Source organism: Triticum aestivum, chromosome 2D (assembly GCF_018294505.1).
Source record: "Triticum aestivum cultivar Chinese Spring chromosome 2D, IWGSC CS RefSeq v2.1, whole genome shotgun sequence".
NCBI lineage: Eukaryota > Viridiplantae > Streptophyta > Magnoliopsida > Poales > Poaceae > Triticum > Triticum aestivum.
The window spans coordinates 389,152,278-389,175,773 of NC_057799.1; positions in this window are offsets into that span (position 1 = coordinate 389,152,278).

Sequence of the window (23,496 nt, forward strand, 5' to 3'; positions counted from 1 at the left end):
CAAGTTGTTGCTATCTTCGACAAGCTTGTTGCCGTCCTTCGTGGTTCGACTGGATGGATATTGCTCAAAAATCAGTTTCTGTACACGGATGAGTACTGTGATGCAATTGAATACGAGGGTCTTGTGTTTTCTGCCACCACTCGTGGCACTATTTTTGCATGGGATCCTCGTAGTTTCGGTACGTTTGTCCACCGTAATTATAATTGTTTCATCCACATGCATGCGGGTTAGCAAGTTTCCCTTTACTAATTAACCTTCTTCTTGTGTTTCCAAGGTCCTGTGAACATTCCACCACATATACTTGAAATTTTTTATAACCAAAGGGGAGATGACGATGGTGATGATCACGAGCATGAGGACGAGTAGGGCCAATATGCTCATTGGCGGCTGGCAACTAATTCCGATGGATCACCCCTTCTTGTCTGTATATAGCCCACTGCTGATGTTACTACTGAGGGAGCAGGTGTTGTCTCCCATGGTCGCACTCTCCGGACCTATTCCAACACCCGTTGCATGGTATTCGGGATGGATACTAGTGTGCTAGCGCCAACACCTTCTCCCTGGTACAGTATTGATAGACTTGGAGCAAACTCGCTCTTCCTTGGACAAAACTATCCAATGATGGTGAAAGGCGATCCAACTGCTGTTGACACAATGTTACTACCGAACTTATATACTCAGTGGCGCCTGGCAACTAATTCTGATGGATCACCTCTTCTTGTCTGTATACAGTGCACTGTGATTGTTACTACTGAGGTAGCAGGTGTTGTCTCCCATGGTCGCCCTCTCCGAACCTATTCCAACACCCATTGTAGGGTATTCGGGATGGATACTAGTCTGCTAGCGCCAACACCTTCTCCCTGGTACAGTATTGGTAGTCTTGGAGCAAACTCGCTCTTCCTTGGACCAAACTATCCAATGATGGTTAAAGGCCATCCAGCTTCTGTTGACACAGTGTTACTACCATTTATGAGAAGCAACTGTATCTATACCTCGGACATTGCGGTGGTTCCCTACCCTGCTCCTGATATATGTCGCTTCAGCCTGGATGATCAGCCCTGCGTTGCTCTCGATATTGACAATAGCTGGCCCTTCCGAGAGCACCTATGGTTCAAAGCAAGCGTTTCCAATGCCAAGGATTGGTTGAGTTGAAGTTCATTTCATTGCTTGTTATTTGTTGTGTGATGAGAACTTCAGTATTTACTAGAATGTTTTGTTGGAAATAATCTATAATCCAACATGTATCATCGTTGTCGTTGTGTGTTGATGACTTGTTGTATGTAATGAATGGTACATTTGCAAATGCGTGTCATAGACTCAATTTATGAATGGTTTTCGAGTCACTTCTTGGAGTGTGAGTACCGTAGTAGTATAGACAGCATCCGGTTAGTATATGAAGTTGCCACATCACATAGATCCAACCTAATATTGGAGTACCAGATCTGAGATGCCACGTGTACCAGATGAATGACTCCAAGTTCGACCACCGTGATGCTAGGTGCGAGCCGAGGAACACTGTTGGAGAGACCCCCCCTCATAATTTTCCTACATTGGTCGTTTGATTCATAGGATGGAATGCCATAGGATTTTTTCCCTATGTAATCATGTTTTAATTGGCAATCTAGCATCCACTCCAACTTTTGTTTCACTTCCTTTGATCCTACGAAGAGAGTACTTGCTCTAAATGATGTGCCGCTGCAAGAGCCACCTATATTAATTAACCATGCTCTAAAAAGGTGGACCAGCTTTGGCTGTAGTAGTACTATACTAGGTTAGTAGGTGACCTTGCGCTTGGCTCATCTCCTCTTCCGGAAGTCGAACAATAATGATGGTACCGTACTACTTCTGGCAATCTGACACCAAATGAACTGCTGCACGTCCACCGCTTGTAAGCAAAAGTTTCTCCTCGTGCTGCGAGCTACCGCGCACGCGTTGGCGAGGGAGAAGGCGTAGTAAGCAAGCTTCTCATCGTTCTGCGAGTTGACGGGACACATCAAAGTTACGTATTTATTAGTACTCTCTTCAAAAAGGGCTGACCATGTCCATGGCTACCATCCCGTGCTCTGTCATTGAGTACATGCACTATTCACGTGCCATCGAGGAGAAAAAAATATTGCGTAGTACTAGGTGCCATCGAAGTGCACGACTCACTTACGCACTGCATATCTCCATTTTCTTGCATGACACGCCACCTTGATGCTAGATGTCCCGCGTGTCATGGAGGCATATAGTATGATTTTGTAAAATGGAGGCATATAGATGCCCCGCGTGTTGGCAACAGGATGAACAAAGCTCATGTCTTAAACGAAAGAGTGGAAGAACATAGATTCCCGACGACCGAGAAGGAGCTATAAACCTCGGGGTGAAGCGTCTGCACTCATAATATTTTATATTATTCAGCGATATAAAATCAACCAAATCTCTCCACGTTCATATACCATTCTATAGTATGAGAATAATTTTGAATGTAAGCCATTGATTCACTCTATCCAATGGTCATAGTTGGAAAATCCAAACAAAACCAAGCATTGGATCAACTCTTTTTTCGAGATCAACTCTTTTAGCACTTAGATTGTTGCCGCCTGCCCACCTAGCCCACCTATGTATCCGCTCACGTGTGATGACCACAGGAGCTATCCACTCAGATTGTATGTTAAAAAAATAAAGGTCGATAACTAATGCGGCACCTCGGGCCAACGCGGCCAGATCGCATTTTGCACGAGAAATTACACACCATGTTTCGTTGACATGTGGTCCCGTTCCAACATGTCAGTGAGACGACGGCGAGTCCTTTTGTACAATTTCCGAAAGGACGTGTAGGCCGGGGCGCCTCTTCATATACCGTGGAAAACTGGCAACCGTCCACCGACTCTTCGCCTTTCCTCTCGATTTGGAACTGCTGTCACACGGTCTTCCTCCCTCCTCCATTTGCCTTCACCCTTCCTTCTGCCATTGTTCGATCGTCTTCTCCATGGAGGGAACAAGCCGTAAACGACCCCGTTATTCTTGCCCCGATCTGAAAGATGACGTGGTGGGGGAACTCATTGATCGGTGCGACGTCATCACCTCGGCTAGCATGGCAGGTTCGTTCAAGACCATTCTCGACTCAACTAATAACATCATTACAAGGAACCCAAGGGTCCAGGAGCGGTTTGATCTCCCTTATCTTCTTCGCTATAAGCCTGCTCGCATGGGCGCGGACGACAGAGGCCTCGCCTTGTGCAAGTTGATGACGCTTGATAACGATACGTGTGATGTCAAGATACCATCGCTTCAGGGTAAGGCCTGGGCTGGTGCAAATGGAGATTGGGTTGTTTATATTGGGTACAATTGCGAGTGGGAACTTGTGAATGTGTACACTCGTCAGCGGATTCCACTTCCAAAAATCTCTGAGTCCCCTGAGGTTGAGCACATAGATGATCTACGTACGTTCAAATACGATCATGGTGACTGTCGTCTATGGAAGATAGCAATTTCTCGAGTTCCCAACCGCTCTTGGAATTACAAGAACTATCAAGTTGTTGTTATCTTCGACAAGCTTGTTGCCGTCCTTCGTGGTTTGACTGGATGGATATTGCTCAAAAATCAGTTTCTATACACGGATGTATACTGTGATGCAATTCAATAAGAGGGTCTTGTGTTTGCTGCCACCACTCGTGGCACTGTTTTTGCATGGGATCCTCGTAGTTTCAATACGTTTGTCTTCCACCATAATTATAATTGTTTCATCCACATGCATGCGAGTTAGCAAGTTTCCCTTCTCTACTAATTAACCTTCTTCTTGTGTTTCCAAGGTCCTGTGAACATTCCACCACCTTTACTTGAAAAAAATTATAACCAAGGGGGAGATGGCGATGGTGATGATCACGAGCATGAGGACGAGTAGGGCCAATATGCTCATTGGCGGCTGGCAACTAATTCCGATGGATCACCCCTTCTTGTCTGTATATAGCCTACTGCTGATGTTACTACTGAGGGAGCAGGTGTTGTCTCCCATGGTCGCACTCTCCGGACCTATTCCAACACCCGTTGCATGGTATTCGGGATGGATACTAGTGTGCTAGCGCCAACACCTTCTCCCTGGTACAGTATTGATAGACTTGGAGCAAACTCGCTCTTCCTTGGACAAAACTATCCAATGATGATGAAAGGCGATCCAACTGCTGTTGACACAACGTTACTACCATTTATGAGAAGCAACTGTATCTATATGTCGGACATTGCGGTGGTTCCCTACCCTGGTCGTGATATCATTGGCCGCTTCAGCCTGGATGATCAGTCCTGCATTGGTCTCGAGATTGACAGTAGCTGGCTCTTCCCAGAGAATCGCTTGTGGTTCAAAGCAAGTGTTTCCAACGCTGAGGATTGGTTGAGTTGAAGTTCATTTCATTGCTTGTTATTTGTTGTGTGATGAAAACTTTTGTATTTATAATGTATCCTCGTTGTCGTTGTGGGTTGATGGCCTGTTGTATGTGATAAAATTATATGCGTGTGGAATAAACTTACTAAATTTATGAATGGCTTTCGAGTCACTTCTCTGAGTGGGTGCTGCGACGTGGCAAAAATATATTTTCCGAATACATAATTGTACATGCATTACAACAGGTTATCGGATGAGGCCAATCAACAATAGTACACTATTTGTACTAGCTTCACATGCTGCACTATCTCTACGTCTACGTACGTAATACAACAAGTTTTAAACTTGAGACCAGCCACCCATCCTCACAAAGAACACTTTTTAACCTAGCACAGACTCCAGGAAATTTGGCCACAGTGTGAGGTGGGCCATATGTTAATGTGTTCGCTGTACGTAACCAGCACCTCGAATCCTTGATACTACTACTATAATAGTAGGAGTAGTAGGGTGGCATGGGCCAGAACAAGCATTCACGTCCAGGAGTACGCCACACGCCACCAGCACGACTTCCATCTGACACCATATTTCCTGGAGTCCGTGCTACAACAATCTCTTCAACCTCGTCGTTTCTCTAACCCAGCCATCGCGCGACGGGCGAGGTGGGGGTTTGCCGATAGTCGGTTTCCTCAACTGCGGTCCCACTTGTAAGGCCAACTCCAACGCACGACCCCAAACGGACCTTCGTTTTGCTTGGATTCTGTCCGTTTGGGTAGGGCAATGGGGTCATGTCCTGGCCATTTCTCGGATGCGGTGGCCGTGCGCCGAACGCGCGGACGCATCCCGGCTACGTACATTTTTCTTTGCAAACACATATCTTTTTTTTCATCATTAGTTTTTTGGTACATGGAAATACATCACCAAAATTTTGACTAGAAAAGCAAGACCAAAGAAAACAAGAACCACAAGAATACATTTTAGAAGATATCCAACTTCCATAACTGCTCCTGTAAGTTGGATTAGTGCCTTCTCGATGCATTCATTGTTGATCTGCGGAGGCTCGATCTTGCGTGCTTCTTTCTTCTTCGAGTGTAAAGAAGTAGACGTGTCTAGCCTCTATTCTATCAACAAGTGCACTAGTCTCATCTCTAGCCTCTATGCTAGCTAAAAGTGCTAGAACATCTACTAAATTGCGCTCTATCAATATATCGTTGCACTCTTCTTCCCAATACCAAAACTTGCATCCATTCTACACAATAAAATTTTAAGTTAGCAAAACTAGCCTAATCCGAGAGCACAACCGAAGATTTGGTTGAGTTCTTCCTCCTTTTGCCGACACGTGGAACATCCAGCATCCAGGTCGTGTCATGCAAGAAAATAGAGTGGTAGTTGAAGCCACGTGATGTGCATCTTGGGTTAAACTATAAATAGAATCTTACTACTCTTGAGTAACTCCAAAATCCGCCACCGAAGATCTTTATTGGATTTGTTTTTCATCACCAGCACGTCGAGGTGAAAGATGTGCAGGTTCAGTGGGTCCTCTTGCGTTTTCACTGACATGTGGGACCACATATGAGAAAACAGACGATGGGCTCCGCGCATCTGCTGGCTGGCTGAGAAGAGAGATAGAGGAGGGCTGAGCACGGACTCCAGGAAATTTGTTCTACGTAACCAACACCTCGATATAGTGGGGTGGCATGGGCCATAACTAGCATTCATGTCTAGCAGTACGGCACACGCCACCCACACGAGTCCCATCCGACACCAATTTTCTTGGAGTCCGTGCTACATCCATCTCTTCTCCATCCCGTTTTCTCAGCCATCACGCGGTGGGCGGGTTGGGGGTTTGCCGATAGTCGGTTTGCTCAACTGCGGTCCCACTTGTAAGTGAAAATGCAACACAGCACGCATTCCCCCTTGAGCGGCGTGCCGTACCAACCGTGTGGGGGTGCGACGCGAACATGGCGGGCTTTTCCTTTTGAACTTGTAACTTGTAAAATTTGGTTCTGCTCCATGGTGCGACCAATAGATAGAAATAACGAATTTCCCTAGAGTAATGAGAAGTTTGGTTCTGGCGCGGTTCATGCATGGAGTACGTACGAAAATTATGAAGTTGATGCGAAAGGTAAGATAATTACTAGTAGTACCATATACTACTACATGGATTTGACGGAAAGATAAAGATACATACGGATCCATCAACAACATCCTCACGCCCTAGTGCACCGGGTCACCAATCGACGTGTGAGGAGCAGCGGCGTTGGCGGCAAGCTCAACATGCTTCTGAACAATGCCGTCAAAGGTTGCCCTGCGGTCCAAGAAGGCCAGCGTCCTATCGTCCTCCTCTTGCATGTAGTAGTCCTTGTGGACGATTTGCGCGTAGACGTGGGTGATTATGTCGATGGTGTCTTGCTGTGCCAGGCGCTGCACGGCGAGCGCAACCTCGAGGTGGACATTCTCCGGCGGGACGGCGGGCAGTCGTAGGGCCACCAGTGATTCGACGAGGTTGTCACCATAGAGGCCGTTGAGGGTGGCAGGCATCGCAGAGCCTGGGCGCGTGGGCTGGAGGCGTACGTCAAGGTCGTCCGCGAGCTTCTTGACGACGGTGAACTTGTCGAGGAAGCCGACGAGGACCTCGTCGAACAAGGAGACGAAGCTGTCGTCCAAGCGGCCCCTCGCCCTGGCGGCCTCAAGCACTACCTGGAGACGTTCCTCGGTGCCGGGCCACAGGCCGACATCGTGGACCATCTGGTACAGCCGGCTGATGCTCGCGCTCATCGCCTCCATGGGTCTAGCTTCTAGTCAACTGATCTTGCTATTGGAGTGATCACTCTTGCCCTTGGGTGCGTAGGTGCTAGGATTTCATAGATTGGACTGGCGGGAGCCTTTATATGAGAAGTGCAGACTGCGTTGAATTCACGTGCGTGTTGGCCATCTACTCCTCGCCCCTCTACTGCACCTGCCTTTGGCTGTATGACAGGTTGCCCAGCCACCCGTTGGGCCCACGTGTCATACACCAAAGGCAGGTGTAGTAAGTCATGAAGCTGCGTCCCCCTCCGTGCCCGTGCATGCTTTCAATGACTTGAGACTACCAAACATCACATGCAGTGGTTAGTTCATTGCATGTAATCCTATTAAGTAGCAAAAAGACATTAAGTTATCTCGCCGATAGGAATAAAACAATACACCATGTATTTATTTACAGAGGGAGTAGTACATTTTTTGTGACATGCATTACTAGATATTGCTAGTCAAATAATAAATCCAGATGGACGTGGTAGTACTACTAAATCCAGACGGTGGTGCTACTAGTAGTAGTACTACCAATGTAGTAGCACTGTACTACCCGTTGGTCAAATTATTACGTGCTGCTCCTCACAGTGAAGTGACAAGACCCTACGCCAGAGATGACACCTGAGTGTAGGCACCGTGTTCATCATACCATAGTCAGCCTCACTGTCTGTAGTCACTATCATCATGGCTGTAGACCTAGCCTGCTTACAACTAGCCGTGTTCAACATAATTTCCCGTGCATATATGCCTGTGCATTGCACGGAACACTAAGATTGGGGGGTGGACGGCGCCGGCAGCGGCCATCACGCCAGATTTTTCTATGGCCTTCTAGATGTGGTGGGGAGGACATAAGGCTGATTGTGAGAGACAAGGAGTTGTTTGTAAATAGGGAACAAGTGCGGGTATCTTTTTGCAAAACTGGAGAAGTTTGGTTTCTATGCGTCAGATCTAGATCCGACGGCTATTGGAGAAAGATGGTAGGCACAACATCATCACCAACTCAGGACCTGTTTGATTCGCAGGATTTCGAAAACACAGGAATAGGACACAGCAATATTACAAGTTTCAAACTGATATTACAAATGTTAGGAGTAATGCTGCACCTACGAAGAGGGAATTACTAGGAAGTTTATGTAAGAACTTTCGTTACTTTAAGTGGATGCAACATTATCGTACAAACTAAAATCCACCGCCCTGACAAGTCACTAATGGGAAAATAAGTTTTCGAGTCTCTGGCCACTTGACGTTTCAAAAACAAATTCAGCTTCTGCGGAGACTTTGTCATTTAGGCTTTGATGCTTGCGGTGATCAGCACGCCATTCATTGTTGCGCCAGAGAACGCCAAACCTCATTACCTTGAGCACACTTGCCTCCAGAACAAAGAACCTGGCCAATTTAATCTTAGATGTGCTTCCTCGGTAGTCGATCAAATCAATTTCTGTAAGATGGAGATCAAGGCATTCGAGGAGATTGTTATAGTGCAACACATTTTTCACTTTCGAGTCTTTTTTATCTGCAAAAGAAGAGAACATATTAGAGCAGCTGTCTGTATAAGATTGCCGTGTCATCAAGAGGTACCAATATCATTTGCTCATACGATAGGGTTGGCTGGCTAGTGATATTTTTCCACTCTCTCTCTCTCTCTCTCTCTCTCTCTCTCTCTCTCTCTCTTTCTCTTTCCTCTCATTTACCTAGGAGTATGTGAATAGCTTGGGCATTTGTTGCCTTCCACTATGTGGCCGATGCCATATTTCGCAAAAGTATGCCACATAATACGCATCGATGTCAAATCAAAAGATTTTGGCACCGCTCTCGCAATGTGAGAGAGTTGGCACCGCTGTGCACACAGACCCACATGTATAAACAAATCAATCAAACCAACTACACCAGCCTCTCACTCTCCCAAACAAGTGTTTTTTATTTGCCTCAGTCCTCTCTCTCTCCCACGCAAGTGTTTTTTCATTGCGTGAGTTAATTTGGCACCGGAGCAAACTAGGTGATCCAGATTGGGGCACTAGGTGAGCAATGGAGGGGCATCGATGCCAAATGCATCACAAGTGAATTTGGCACGTGTTTTGGCCTACATAGTGGAGGGCCGTTATAGCCCACTTTTGTACTTCCTCTTATTTAGTATAAAATTTTGACCATATATTTATGTAAGAAAATGCCAATGCATGTCACTAAAAATTACACCATTTGAAATTATGTTCAAATATGAATCCAACGATATAGTTCTTAGTGACATGCATTAACATTTTGTCAATTAAATCTATGGTCAAATTTTGATACTACAAAATAGGAAGAGTAAACCAGGACGGAGGTAGTACTTGCTCTTAGGGTAACCATAGAGTTACTGGAGTAGTCTAAGTTACTTTCCACTATGACTAGCCTAGGCTACTATAGTAGTACAACAAAAAAACGATGCAGGTGATCACGTGAGAAAAAAATACTAAAAATATTTCTTTCGGTGCAGTGCGTAGATGCAGTTTTGAACACTACACTTGTCATCGTAATTTGGGAAAATTACGACAAAATTGAGCTACGTTGTGATTACCGTTTACTAATAGGAAAGAAGTTTCACCTCGATGAGTAGCTTCTCCATGCACGGAAAGCATGTAAGGAATCCAACAACTTGATCCAGATTGGGGCCGATAGATTTTATTGCCAAGATCTTCACTATGCGCATAGACTGGGTCAAGCTTGTGGCAATCTTTTCTGGAAGACGGCCGTAAATTATTCAAGAAGAAATTAAAAAATGTGAATTTCAAGAAGACGGAGAAGAAGATGAGTGTTGTACCTGAACGATTACGGATCCAATAAAGAGTTCGGAGAATTTGGCAGATGAGTGCACCAACGCTGTCAACTTCGGTGTGTCAATGACCCTGATTTTTGTTGGACCTTCTAGATCCGATACAAGCAAATCTATCAAGGAAAGGCGCATTCTCAATGACCATAACGTGGAACAGCTGGAGTGATCTCTTCCCAATTGATGTCCTCTTGCGGGGCCAGCAAGACACATAAATCCATCGGAGATTCGTCGAGGCGATGTGGAGGATAATGAACCCGTGGATCTGCTCAAGACGAAGGTACTCGAGCGCAGTATAGCTGCGGAGCAGGTGCTCCATAGCCTTCTTCGAGATGACAACGTAGAAGAGGTCGAGCTGCTTGAGTTGAAGGAGAAGAAGGGCGGGTGCGACATTAATCTGGGGAAGATAGCAGGAGCTGAAGCTGGTGCGGCGCAGCGTTGGCGCGAGGCAGAGCGCGGACGGCGGCAGAGAGCGACATCGTCTAGCTTCAAAGCTGAGCTCCTCGAGCTGATCTAGGGCGGGGGATAAGAACCACTCGTCGAACTTGGGTTGGACCTTGCAGTTGGTACTGAACATGCGGATGTCAAGGCGCCTGGCTGGCCCAGGGTGCGATGAAAGGATCTTGGAAACTGCGGCCATGCGTTTGCAATCCCCGTCGCAGAGGCAGCTGTCGACGGTGAGGTTGAGGGGGACATGGCGCCAAAGGGGGCGCCACCGCCGGGAGAGCAGGGCGGTCCGCACGGCAGATTTGGTGGGGAGGAGGCCCATGATGACGAGCAGCATGTCGTCGGGGAGGCTGCTGATGAAGTGCAGGCTCGCCGGATGCGGTTTTGGCTCAAGCCGCCTCCGCTTGTTGGCTGCCTTGCCGTCCATCTCAACCGGCGGTGACGCCGGTGTACACGTGTGCTGGGTGTGCGCGAGTGCGTCCTTCTGTGCATGCCGCCGCGCAGTGGTGAATTGTGCGCGAGTGCGTCCTCCACGCGGAAGAAGTGTGTCCTCAATGCGCCCTCAATTTACTAGCATGTGGGGTGCTACCCCGAGTGGTTTCAACTTTGTTTACTTCACCGCGTGTCAAATGGGCCTCTAGTTTACTTATTTTCACCCACTGCCACATGGGCCAGCACACGAAGATACAGAACACGAGCAGACAAGGCAGCATGTGGACTGGTTGACCGGGCACCTAAACAATATACGGAGCAATACGCTGACACAATGAGCGATAATTCGTCGGTATAGAGTGTTCGTGTGAGAGGGGAGGCCCGTGAGAGATAGCAGAGAGAGAGAGAGAAAGAGCTACTCCTCCGTTCGATAATGTAGTTCCAACATTTTTTTAAAAGTCAAACTTTTGAAACTTTGACCAAGTTTATAAAGAAATTACTTATATCTACAATACCAAAGATAAATGATAGTATGAAGTAATTACATGTTGTGATGAATCTAATGATCGTTCCAGATGTAAATGTTTTTCTCCACATATACCTGGTCAAACTTTTTTGAGGTTTGACTTCTCAAAACATCCATATGCTTATGGACGTGAGAGAGTCCCTCACTAGAGAGAGAGAGAGAAATAGAAAGAGTGAGTGAAAAGTGTGTGTGCGTGTGTGAAATAGACATGGACAACACTCGATAAAAGTCGAGAAAAAACGTGTGTGTCTTATGCAAACATATCACACATGCATCTTCGACAACGAAAGCAAGGTGAGGAGATAGTGTGTGGTTGTTTGCAACCGAGAGAGCAAGACCCCTAGCATGTGGCCAAGAGGGGTCTGACAAACAAGGGAGAGAGGTCGAGAGAGACGTACGGAGAAAATGTAGACATGGGGAGGAGAGAGAGTGTATGTTTTTCATAGAGAGATCCCCTGGAGATCGTGATGGGACTACATGGGTGGGAGATCGAGTGACAAGGTGTGTGCGCCATAGAAGATACCCCGAGAGATATCGAGATAGACGTATGGATGGAAGGAGACAATACGTGTGTTCCTGATGGCTAGTGAGAGATAATCATACTTATGGGGGGAGTGCTTGTGCCTATGATGGAGTGAGGGATTATGGTACTTATTAGGGGGGTGCGTGTCACATAGAGAGAGAACAAGGGCGGAGAGTGTTGGATGGGTCTATATGTATAGCGCGAGCGAGACATGTGTATGTGTGAACCAGGGAGATATAAAGTTTGAGAGAGATTGAGGAGCCCCGATAAGGTTGAGTGGTGCGTCAGATAGCTGAGAGGGGGAAAGAGATATTCCATCCGCTCGATAATGCAGTGCATGTAATTTTTTTAGATGTCAAACTTTGGAAACTTTGATCAGGTTTACACAAATGTTATTTATATCTTCAATACCAAAGATACATCATACGAAACTACATCTCATGGTGAATCTAATGGTATATGTTTGCCATTCTAGATGTAATTATTTTCTCCACGTACATGGTCAAACTTTGTGATGTTTGACTTTTCAATAGATCAATATGCTATGGACCGAGGAGAGTGCCTAAGTCGAGAGAGATCAAGTGTGTGTGAAGGAGAATGAGTAAGTGTGCAAAAAGAGTATGTGCGTGAAAGAGAAAGTGACAACAAACGATAAATTAGAGAGAGTGTGTGTTTTTTCGTTTCTTAGGTGAACATATCACGCATGCATCTCCGAGATTGAAAAGCAAGGAGAGGAGATACACGAAGATAGCTAGTGTGTGATTGTTTGCAACGGAGAGAGACACCCCTATAGCACATGTCCAATAGAGGTCTGGCCAACAAGGAACAAAGGTCGAGAGGGACACATGGAGAACATGGACGCATGGGGAGGGCGAGAGGGTGTGTTTGTGATAGAGAGACCCCCTCAAGATCGTGAGGCGACTATATGGGTGGGAGATCGAGGGAGGTGCATGCGCGATAGAAAGATGCCCCGAGAGAAATCGAGATAGACCATGCACATGTTTGTGATGGAGACTAAGATTAGCTAGTCATATACATATAGGGGGGACTGCGTGTGCCTACAATTGAGTGAGAGACCATCATACTTGGCTAGCTAGGCATGAGATTGTGTGTGTGTGTGCGTGTGAGATGGAGAGAGAACGAGGGAGAGAGATAGAGTTTTAGATGGGCCTATCGAGTGCGAGTGAGATATGCATGTGTATATGTGACCCAGGTAGATGGAGAGTTTGAGAGAGAGGGGGAAGAGCTCCGAGACGACAGAGTGGTGCGTGAGAGAGTTACGGGCAACGAGCCAAGGAATTTGTGTGCGTACGATGAGTGCACCCAAGATATCTAGCTTGGACTAGAGAATCATACATAGTGTGAGAGAGAGACCTATAGATGGAGTATATATGCGTGCGAACTAGAAAGACCCCCCCCCACACACGCACTCACACAAAGAGAGAGATGGTGAGAAAGCGAGAGGGACCAACAAGGCTTGTGTGTTGGATGCGTGCGACAGAATTGAAGATTGTCGGCGAGAGAGAGAGAGAGAGAGAGAGAGAGAGAGAGAGAGAGAGAGAGAGCAGGAGTCCGGGAGAGGGGGAGGTCGCGTTTTATGCATCAAAGACTGATATAAACTTGCATTCAAATATTTAAATTGTAGAACATGTTGTCTGCAATCCACACATGAACGGATATATGCGTATATCAAACAAGTTCATTAATTTGACTTTCAACATGTTCATGGAGTACTATAATACTGTACAACATGCTACTCGATTGAGGTGTTCAATTTTGGATTTAGTTCACTATTTTGACCTGGTGAACGAGCCATTTCATTGAATCAAGATATTTCATTTTGGGTTTGATTCCTGTTTTTGAATGGGTCAACTATTTTTCATATAGTAAATCGCTAGCAACGAGCATGTAAAAACACATTACTCCCGAGCATCATCTCTCCATCTAAAAAAGAAGTGGCAAGCTAATATATCAAAATTTGATTCGAATCGACTTGGTAAGGTAGACGTGGATGCTCGTTCTCCCAAATTTTCAACGAACCATTAAACATCCTCTGCTCTGTGGAATTCGCCCGAGCAAATAAATGGGAGACGCGAAATTACCGTCCTATGTGGCACACACATTAATTGGCCCGTTGTACATCGAGGGTAGGTTTGTAACTTCATCCAAGCGCGCCTTCTCCTCGGCCGAAATGACATGTGCCGAATAATTCATAAACCATGGTCGGCAAAACACGCTCTCCTCGCCCGAAATAGCTCGCGCCCACTATTTCAAAACACGCTCTCCTCGCCCGAAATCGCTCGCGCCCACTATATTTCAAAACACGCCCTCCTCGCCCAAAATCGCTCCCGGCCACTATTTGGGGAGAAGCAAAGTTACTCTACTATCCCCGACCGAGAAGTCGAGAAGCCTAAAGGCAGGGGTAGAACTGTAACTCCCCCTCACATTTCAGACAAATGCGTCCGTAAAACATGGTTCCACTCCCCTCCCAATCCCCCCCCCCATTCATACCTCGTGGGCGCCAAATCACCTTCTCCCCGGAAGCTCCCTTCTCCCGAGCCGCGAAACCTCAGCCCCTCCTCCATGGCACCCCCACCGCACCAATTTCATAGCCGCCCTCCTCCCTAATGCCGGAGATGCTGTCCATTTGCCGTCGTGCACTGGGCCGTGAGCCTCTTACTCCATGTTGCTGGAGCGGCCTCGACGACGGCCGCGTGAACCGTACCAGAGCCGATTCACCCCCGCCGTTGTTCACGGCGCCGGAGCGGCTCTAACTTCGGATCCGTCCAGAGTCCCAGCGCTGCTTCCCCATAGCCGTCGACCGTCGCGACATCGCTATTTCCGTGCTGCCGGTCGCCACGGCAACTGCGCCGGCCTCACTGACTCGGCAGCTGGACTTGCCTACTTCACCATGCTTCCAGATAGGTCGCACCCTCATCTCAAATCACTTTATTTAGGCGTCAGTTATCTGAATTTTTATTCTGGGCCAATCGATTCCCAATGGGAAGCAGCACCCCTCGAGGCGGCGGAGCTCCTAGGCTGCCGGTTGGCTGGTGTCTAACGTAAGGGTGCGGGGCCGCAAGTTCGCAGCGGAAGCAGCGCTTAGATGGCTATCTTAGAGTTGCATGGGTTGAAGGTACTGCCGCCGCCAGATCTAGATGACGGGGAGTCTTTGTGGATTGGCCCGGGGGCGGCGCAACCATGGCAGTGCGGTGGGGCGGGGAGCGGGGTTTTGGCCGGGGCAACGGACGGCGGAGGCAGGCTGCTCTACCGTTGGTCGTTGGCTCTTCGGGGAAGATTCCTAACAGTGTCAGCCGGGAGGCACAAGACGGCCATCAAGCCATCCGGCGTAGATCGGACAGTACCAAAATAAAATAAAATCGTGTGACCCCAATTTAGTCTCCAGTCAAGAGACGTGTGACCACTCTCCTACCTTGCTTTTGATCTCTTAGTGTATTTCTTCAGATCAAAGAGATGTGTCGTTCTTAACATTATGCGTTATCTGCATCTTCAGCCACACCGTCTTCCGACTCACTGCAGCTGCTCCAACAAGGGAAGCATACCCCAGAAGGGAGCTATAGTCCCCACTCAACAGTTCCCTGCATCGAATGCGCGTGCCCGACATGGACAGCCACAAGAATTGCAGGGCCATCAACAAGTCAGCACATGATGCTCACTCCTATGGATGGCGGCCAGATAGGTTGTGCCCTCATCTTACTTGTGTGCAACATTTATGGCTTTGTTATTCATCTAAGCATGGAAAATAGATTATCACATTTCACTGTATATTAATGATGATCTCTTACGGGTCTTGTTCAGGAGTTAACGTTGTTCCATACTTTAGCTAAGTACTTGTTCTTTAGGTAATGTTGTTCCATAGTTACCATCCATCAGCCAATGCTATCCCACATGCTGGTGATTATAGTATTATACCACTTCTAGTATTACTTACGTTGTTCTTTAATACTTTTGTGTGCCATCTAGTTAATCTCGAGTACAAACGATATATATTCTATAACTTTCATCTGTGTTCTCCCTTTAGTTTTTGAGACCTGTTGCTGCTAGTTAGCCCCAGTCCTACTATTTATGTCGTCTCCTACATGCACTCATTACATAAATCTAACTACTAGTTGTCTTCCATGCATGTCAGATGTTGGGGATATAACTACTAAGTATAAACAGCCCAGGAGGGGCCGGGTTATACCTGTAGTGAGTTATCCATATTGAAGCCCATGAAGACAAGGAGTATGGCGCTTTACTATAGAGATCTAAAGGCCCAGGGCCCAAAGGCGGATTAGGGCCCGTAGACATGAACCGTCATATGATGTGTAACTTGTATTGTAAGGTAGGAAAGGGTAGAAACCGAGCCGGACACGTGTATGAGCCGGCCGGGATTCTGTAAACCGCCGGGCGTCAACCTGTGTATATAAAGGGACGACCCGGCGGCGGTTCAAGGACAACAAACAACAGATCGAGAGCCAGGCAAAGCGGATTCGCTCCCTGTTCATCGAAACCCCATCAATTCCACCACAACTGGATTAGGCTTTTACGTTCGCTGCAAGGGGATGAACCAGTATAAACTCCTTGCGTCCTTTGTCCCGCTTTAACCCCTTTAAGCTACTAGGTTGCGATGGCTCCACGACTGAGTCCTCACACTATGACATCTGCCGTGACAAAACCACGATAGTTAGCGCCCACCGTGGGGCTATCGCACGATGGTTTCGAGTTCTTAGAGGGCAGCTTTGAAGGGCTCAATAGATACGCTGTGGGCCGGATAACCAAGAGTCGTCGCGGCAAGCTCTACATCGACGACGCAGGCTGGGGCCCCGAGGCCGGCTCAATTGAGTATGGGTACAGGGTCCCCTTCGGCGGTATTCACGTTTTCATTGGCAAGATTGGCAAACCGGTCCCTGAGCCGGACATCTGCACCGACATCGTCGAAACGGCTCAGCGTGCGAGATCCGCCCAGGTTCAGCCTGCCATGAAGCGTGCCTTCGTGGGAGTCATCCACGGAGCAGAATCTGAGGTTAGATTGGCATCTGGTGGTGAAACCATCGTTTACTCTGATGACGAGTCATCTACCGGAGAGACCGAGTCGTTGTATCAACTGCAAGACGGCCGGCTTGGGGGTTGTTCCGATGGCGACAGTATTCTGGACCCCTTTGATCCGCCGAGCCGGGTTGCGATCTTCATGGCCGGTACGCAGCTAGTGCAGCACTCTTCGACGGCAGCAGCAATGATCTCCGGGTCAGCGGCAGCGACAGCAGCCAGGGCAGGAGGCCCTGCGCGACCGCCTGCTCAGGTTTTGTCCGACTTATTTGACGCTTTGGCAACACTGCTAGCGGCAGAAGTTAACCCGGCGAATCAGGATGAGCATAACGCGGAAGTTGCGAAAGTGAAGGATCAGATAGCTCAGGCCAAGGCAGACTTGGCAGCTGAGGACACCAGGATGGCTGCAGAGCGGGCCGAGTTGGATGCACAGGCTTACCAGCTTATGTTGGATCAGAGCACATCAAATGATGTCATGAGGAGAAGGTACTCATCTCACCTGCCTCCGGTTTATGAGTCAAGGAATCTCTTTAACACGCCAGGAGCAGGAACCAGCAATCAGCCAGTGGTAAACCGGGTGGAGGCACCTGGAACCGGGGCGCCGGTTCAGCTGCGCACGATGGACCCGCCTCATCAGAACAATATCCTATCACAGCATATCTCAATGCCTTTGGGTCATTACTCTAACCCGTTGGATAACATAGTCGCTGCCGCTTCACGATTGGCGGCTCTCCCGATCGAAGGCGAGTCTCCAGTAGAGGTTGACACGCGACGGGCAAGAGAGCTCCTTCAGACAACATTGACTCAGTAGCAGGCTTATTCATACACTCCACTCCCCGCCCAAGCCAGAGTTACAGCAGGCGTATTAATGAACCGGCGGTGTCAAGCAATGCGTGGAACCGTAACCCGCCTCATGGGCTTAACCCGGCCGCCGGCGGTGTTGAGGCTCAGGACATGGTGGATCAAGGAAGGGCATGTCGCGAGGCCGAGTTGGTAGCACAATATGCGGCCCGTCAAGTTACTCTGGTTCGTCCGACAACTTCGGTAGAGCCAGGTGTAACCTTCAGGACTTTGGGTGTACCGTGTCTAGCTCCAGCTCTGCGTAACGTTCGGTTGCCCAAGGATTTCAAAGGTCCCCGTAAGGTGCCCAACTACACTGCTGATTTATCCCCCGAAGCGTGGGTTGAGAGTTATGAGATGGCGATGGAGATGCTTGACGTTGACGATGCAGCATGTGCTAAGTACTTTACCATGATGTTGGAAGGAACGGCGCGTACGTGGTTGAAGGGATTGCCGGCCAATTCCATTGGGTCATGGGCTGAGTTAAAAGCCCGGTTTATCTAGAATTTTAAGGATACATGCAAGCAGCCCATGTCAATTGTGGATTTGGCCGCCTGTGTCCAAGAAGAAGGGGAATCGACAATGCATTGGGTGCGCCGGGTCTCGACCATTCTGCACTCGTCGGATCACATCAATGCCGATTCAGCAGTCTTAACGTTGGAAACAATTGCCGGTCTATGCCCCTGAAGCAGAAGTTAGGACGGCTCAAGCGTCACTGCAATGATATGGGGACCCTCATGGCGGCTTTGTTGAAGTACGCTGACTCTGATGGTACCAAGGACCCCGAGTCTGACGATGAAAAGCCGGGAAAGGGAAAGAAGAGCAGCAGCACCAGAGGACAGCAGCATAACATGGCGGGTCATGGAAACAACGGTAAGTGCAAGGCTGACAACAGTTTGGACTTTGTGGCTAACACCATTATGCAGAAAAATGGTCAGCGTTGCAAGGGTAAACCGCCCCCGCAGACCGGAGGATTGGGGATCAATCTCAAGTACCTGTTAAACCAGCCATGCCCAAGACATGGTACACGGGAAAGACCATCAGGACACCTCTGGAAGGATTGTTTGATCATGAAGGAGTTTAAAAATCCGAACCTCTTCCAAGACGGCCGTGGACCGGGCGGCGGTTCAGGACCCGGCTTGCAGGGTCCGGGTTACGGTGGTGGCGGTTCAAGCTCTGGGTTCCAAGGTCATCACGGTCACCAAGGAAATCAAGGAAGTCAGGGCAATCAGGGTGGCTACCATCAACACTCAGGTCAGGGGAATCAGCAGCAGCAGTCTGGGTATCAGAGTAACCCGAAGCAGTTGAATAGTGGGCAGTACCATGTCTTCACCACGAGGTTGTGCAAGAGAGATCAGAAACTTCATAAGAGGGCAGTAAATTCCGTTGAACTGGTAGTGCCTCGTTACTTGCGCTGGTCTGAGCAGCCTATTGTGTGGAGTCGAGAGGATCATCCGCCCCGGGTTGATAATCCGGGTCATCTGGCATTGGTGGTTGCACCTCAGGTGGGAGGGTATAAATTCACCAAGGTACTCATGGACGGAGGGAGCAGCATCAATATCCTTTATTATGAAACCTTCCATCGCATGGGGTTGACAGATAAGAACCTTAAACCGTCAAACACTGTTTTCCATGGTGTGGTGCCTGGTAAGTCGGCATACCCAGTGGGTAAGATAGCTCTAGAGGTTGCCTTTGGAGATGATCATGACTCTCGATCAGAGACCTTGACCTTTGAGGTGGTGAAAATTAAGAGCCCTTACCATGCCCTGTTTGGACGACCGGCTTATGCCAAGTTCATGGCCAGGCCCTTTTATTTGTATCTGCAGCTCAAGATGCCGGGTTATAAGGAACCATTACAGTACATGGGAGTCAGAAGATAGCTTTGGAATGTGAGGAAGGTGATGCGGCCTATGCTGAGTCGGTTTGTGCGACAAAGGAGTTAAAATTTTACAAGGACAATGTTGATCCGGCAGACATGACTTCTCTGAAAAATCCAACTACGGAGCATGATCCGGCCTTGAAGTTTAAATCGGCTGATGAGACTAAGCTAGTTGACTTCGTTCCTGGCGATTCGTCCAAGCAGTTCAGCATCAGTGCTAATCTGGATCCAAAATAGGAAGGCGCGCTCATTGAGTTCATCCGTGAGAACCGGGACATCTTTGCATGGAAGCCCTCTGACATGCCAGGTGTACCGAGGGAACTCGCTAAGCACACTCTCAATATTGATCCCAAGTTTAAACCGGTCAGGCAGTTTCTTCGCCGGTTCAATGAAGAAAGGCATAAAGCAATTGGTGAGGAGGTAGCCCGGCTCTTGGCAGCTGGGTTTATCGTGGAAGTTTTCCATCCTGAGTGGTTGGCTAACCCGGTGCTAGTACTTAAGAAAAATGGCACTTGGCGCATGTGTGTGGACTACACCGACTTAAATAAGGCTTGTCCAGCTGATCCTTTTGCTCTCCCTCGTATTGACCAGATTATTGATGCTACGGCGGGTTGTGAGCGCTTGAGTTTTCTGGATGCTTACTCTGGTTATCATCAGATGAAGATGGCAGTTAAGGACCAGGAGAAGACTGCTTTCATAACTCTCTTTGGAGCCTTCTGCTATGTGTCTATGCCCTTTGGGCTCAAGAGTGCCCAGGCGACTTATCAGCGGTGTGTACAAAATTGTCCTCACAATCAGATTGGGCGCAATGTTCATGCTTACGTGGATGATATTGTGGTAAAATCCAGGAAAAAGGAGACATTGGTGGATGACTTGAAAGAAACCTTTGATAACCTCCGCGTTTATAAGATGATGCTTAGCCCGGCCAAGTGTGTTTTTGGTGTTCCGGCAGGCAAGCTCTTAGGCTTTCTGGTGTCTAACAGGGGGATTGACGCTAACCCGGAGAAGATTAAGGCCATCACCTCTCTGGGTAAACCGGCGTGCATCAATGACGTACAATGCTTGGCGGGTCGCATTGCAGCTCTCAGCCGGTTTATCAGCCGGTTGGGGGAGAAGGCCATCCCTCAGTACCAGATAATGAAGAAGACGGATAATTTTTTCTGGAGTGACGCGGCTAATGCGGCCTTTGAGGATCTGAAAAGGCAGCTAGCTGAACCGCCCGTTCTAGTTGCTCCTGTTGATAAAAAGTTGTTGTTGTTATATGTGGCTGCCAATGCCCGGGCTGTCAGCATGGCTATTGTGGTAGAGCGAAAAGAGACTGGTAAGGAGTATCCGGTTCAACGGCCGGTTTATTATATCAGTGAGGTGCTTATTGATTCCAAGCAGAGATACCCACATTGGCAGAAACTGGTGTATGGAGTTTTCATGGCAAGCCGGAAGCTTAAGCAGTATTTTCAGGGTCATCTCATCACCGTGGTCAGTTCTGCTCCTTTGGGGGACATAATCCAAAACAGGGAAGTAACTGGCCGGGTAGCCAAGTGGGCCATTGAGCTTGGGCCTCACGGTTTAAAATATGTGCCACGCATGGCGATCAAGTCCCAAGCACTTGTGGATTTCATCAACGACTGGACAGAGTTACAGATACCAGAGGACAAACCAGATAACACGTATTGGACTGTTCACTTTGACGGATCCAGGCAATTGGAGGGCTCGGGGGCTGGAGTTGTGCTGTCTTCCCCTCGAGGTGATAAATTTTGTTATGTTCTCCGTTTAATGTTCCCTTGCACTAACAATGCAGCAGAATATGAGGCCTTACTCCACGGCCTTCGAATGGCTAAGGAGATGAATTTGAACTGGGTTAAGTGCTTGGGTGACTCGGACTTGGTAGCTCAGCAAGTCTCTGGTAAGTGGGATTCTAAGGATCCACTCATGGTGGCTTATCGGCGCGAGGTGGATGTTATTGTTGGTCACTTCAAGGGTTATCAAGTCGAGCATATTGATCGGAGGAAGAATGAAGCGGCTGATGCCTTAAGCCGGTTGGGTTGTCAACCTAAACCGGTGCTGCCTAATGTTTTTCTCGATGTCTTGCATAACCCGTCGGTCAAGTTGCCTACGGAGGAGGATTTGGCTATTCCTGACTCGGAAGCTCAGTTGGTGGCAGCTCTTCACGTGATTCTGGATTGGACAGTCCCTTATTTGGCCTATATGACCCGGGGCGAGTTACCTGAGGATGAAACCTTAGGCAGGCAGATAACCCGGCGGTCTAAGTCACTGACAATTGTCAATGGTGAGTTGCATCATTGCAGTGTTACAGGGGCTTTTCAACGTTGTGTCTCTCCAGAGGAGGGCTGTGAGATCTTGCTTGAGATTCATGAAGGAGAATGTGGTCACCACGCCGGTTCAAAGTCCCTGGTAGCCAAGGCTTTTCGTCATGGTTTTTATTGGCTGACGGCTCATGCTAATGCTGAAGACTTGGTCAAAAAGTGTGATGGCTGTCAAAAATTCTCACGACGTGCTCATGTACCGGCTCGAGAATTGAGGATGATTCCAATTACTTGGCCGTTTGCAGTCCGGGGGGTGGATATGGTTGGGCCCTTCAAGAGGTCCAAGGATAAGAAGACCCACCTTTTGGTGGCAATTGATAAATTCACTAAGTGGGTGGAGGCAGAGTCAGTGAGTAAGTGTGATGCAGCAACGACGGTTCAATTCATGAAGAAGGTGATCTTCCGCTTTGGTTTTCCACACAGCATTATAACAGACAATGGCACCAATCTCTCCAAGGGTGCTATGAAGGATTTTTGTCAGCACGAACACATCCAGCTTGATGTGTCATCAGTGGCTCACCCCCAATCTAATGGTCAAGCTGAGAGAGCCAATCAAGAAATCCTGAGAGGCATCAAGCCCCGGCTTATGGTTCCCCTGCAGAGAACGCCGGGTTGTTGGGTGGAGGAGTTAACTTCCGTGTTATGGAGCATTAATACCACCCCCAATAGATCTACGGGTTAGACACCTTTTTTTCATGGTCTACGGAGCAGAGGCGGTTCTCCCTAGTGACATCCGTCATGATTCACCTCGGGTGGCGGCTTATGTTGAGGCTGACAATGAGAAAGCATGTCAGGAAGCACTTGACCTGTTAGATGAGGAGCGTGACATAGCAGCAGCCTGGTCGGCGATTTACCAGCAAGATCTGCGTCGTTATCACAGCCGCCGGGTTAAAACCAGAACTTTTCAGGAAGGCGATCTGGTGCTCCGGCTCATCCAGGATCAGACTGATATGCACAACTTATCCCCGCCTTGGGAAGGACCCTTTGTGGTCAGCAAAAATCTGAACAACGGGTCATACTACCTTATCAATGTTCCAGAGCGCAAAGACTCATGCAAATCGGAGGAGGAGACCAACCGGCCGTGGAATGTTGCTCATCTTCGGCCTTACTACACCTGAGCCATAGGCTCTTTTCATGTACATATTGTTGACAATGTATATATTATCAATATAATAAACCGGCATCCCTGCTAAAGCGGGGCCTCTATCGTTCTTCCTTCAAAGGTTTTGGTTACTTGGGGGCTTCCGGTTTATGCGCGAAGTTATAATTCCCTTTGAACCGGCTTATAAGCCAAAATTGAGAAAAAAACTTGGGGGTTATCCACCCGAGTTAAAGGGACCAAAGAGAGTATGTTGTCAAAGCAGCAGCTCAAACATAGGTGCCCCTTGAGCACAGCTCACAATGTTACTTGGGGGCTCTTTTGTTCTAAAGAACATATGTTGCTATAACCCTTGTGATAGGCTTAAAAGCCAGGCTTGGAAGCCAGGTGTATTCACCTAAAACCCTGGGTTATCCTGCCT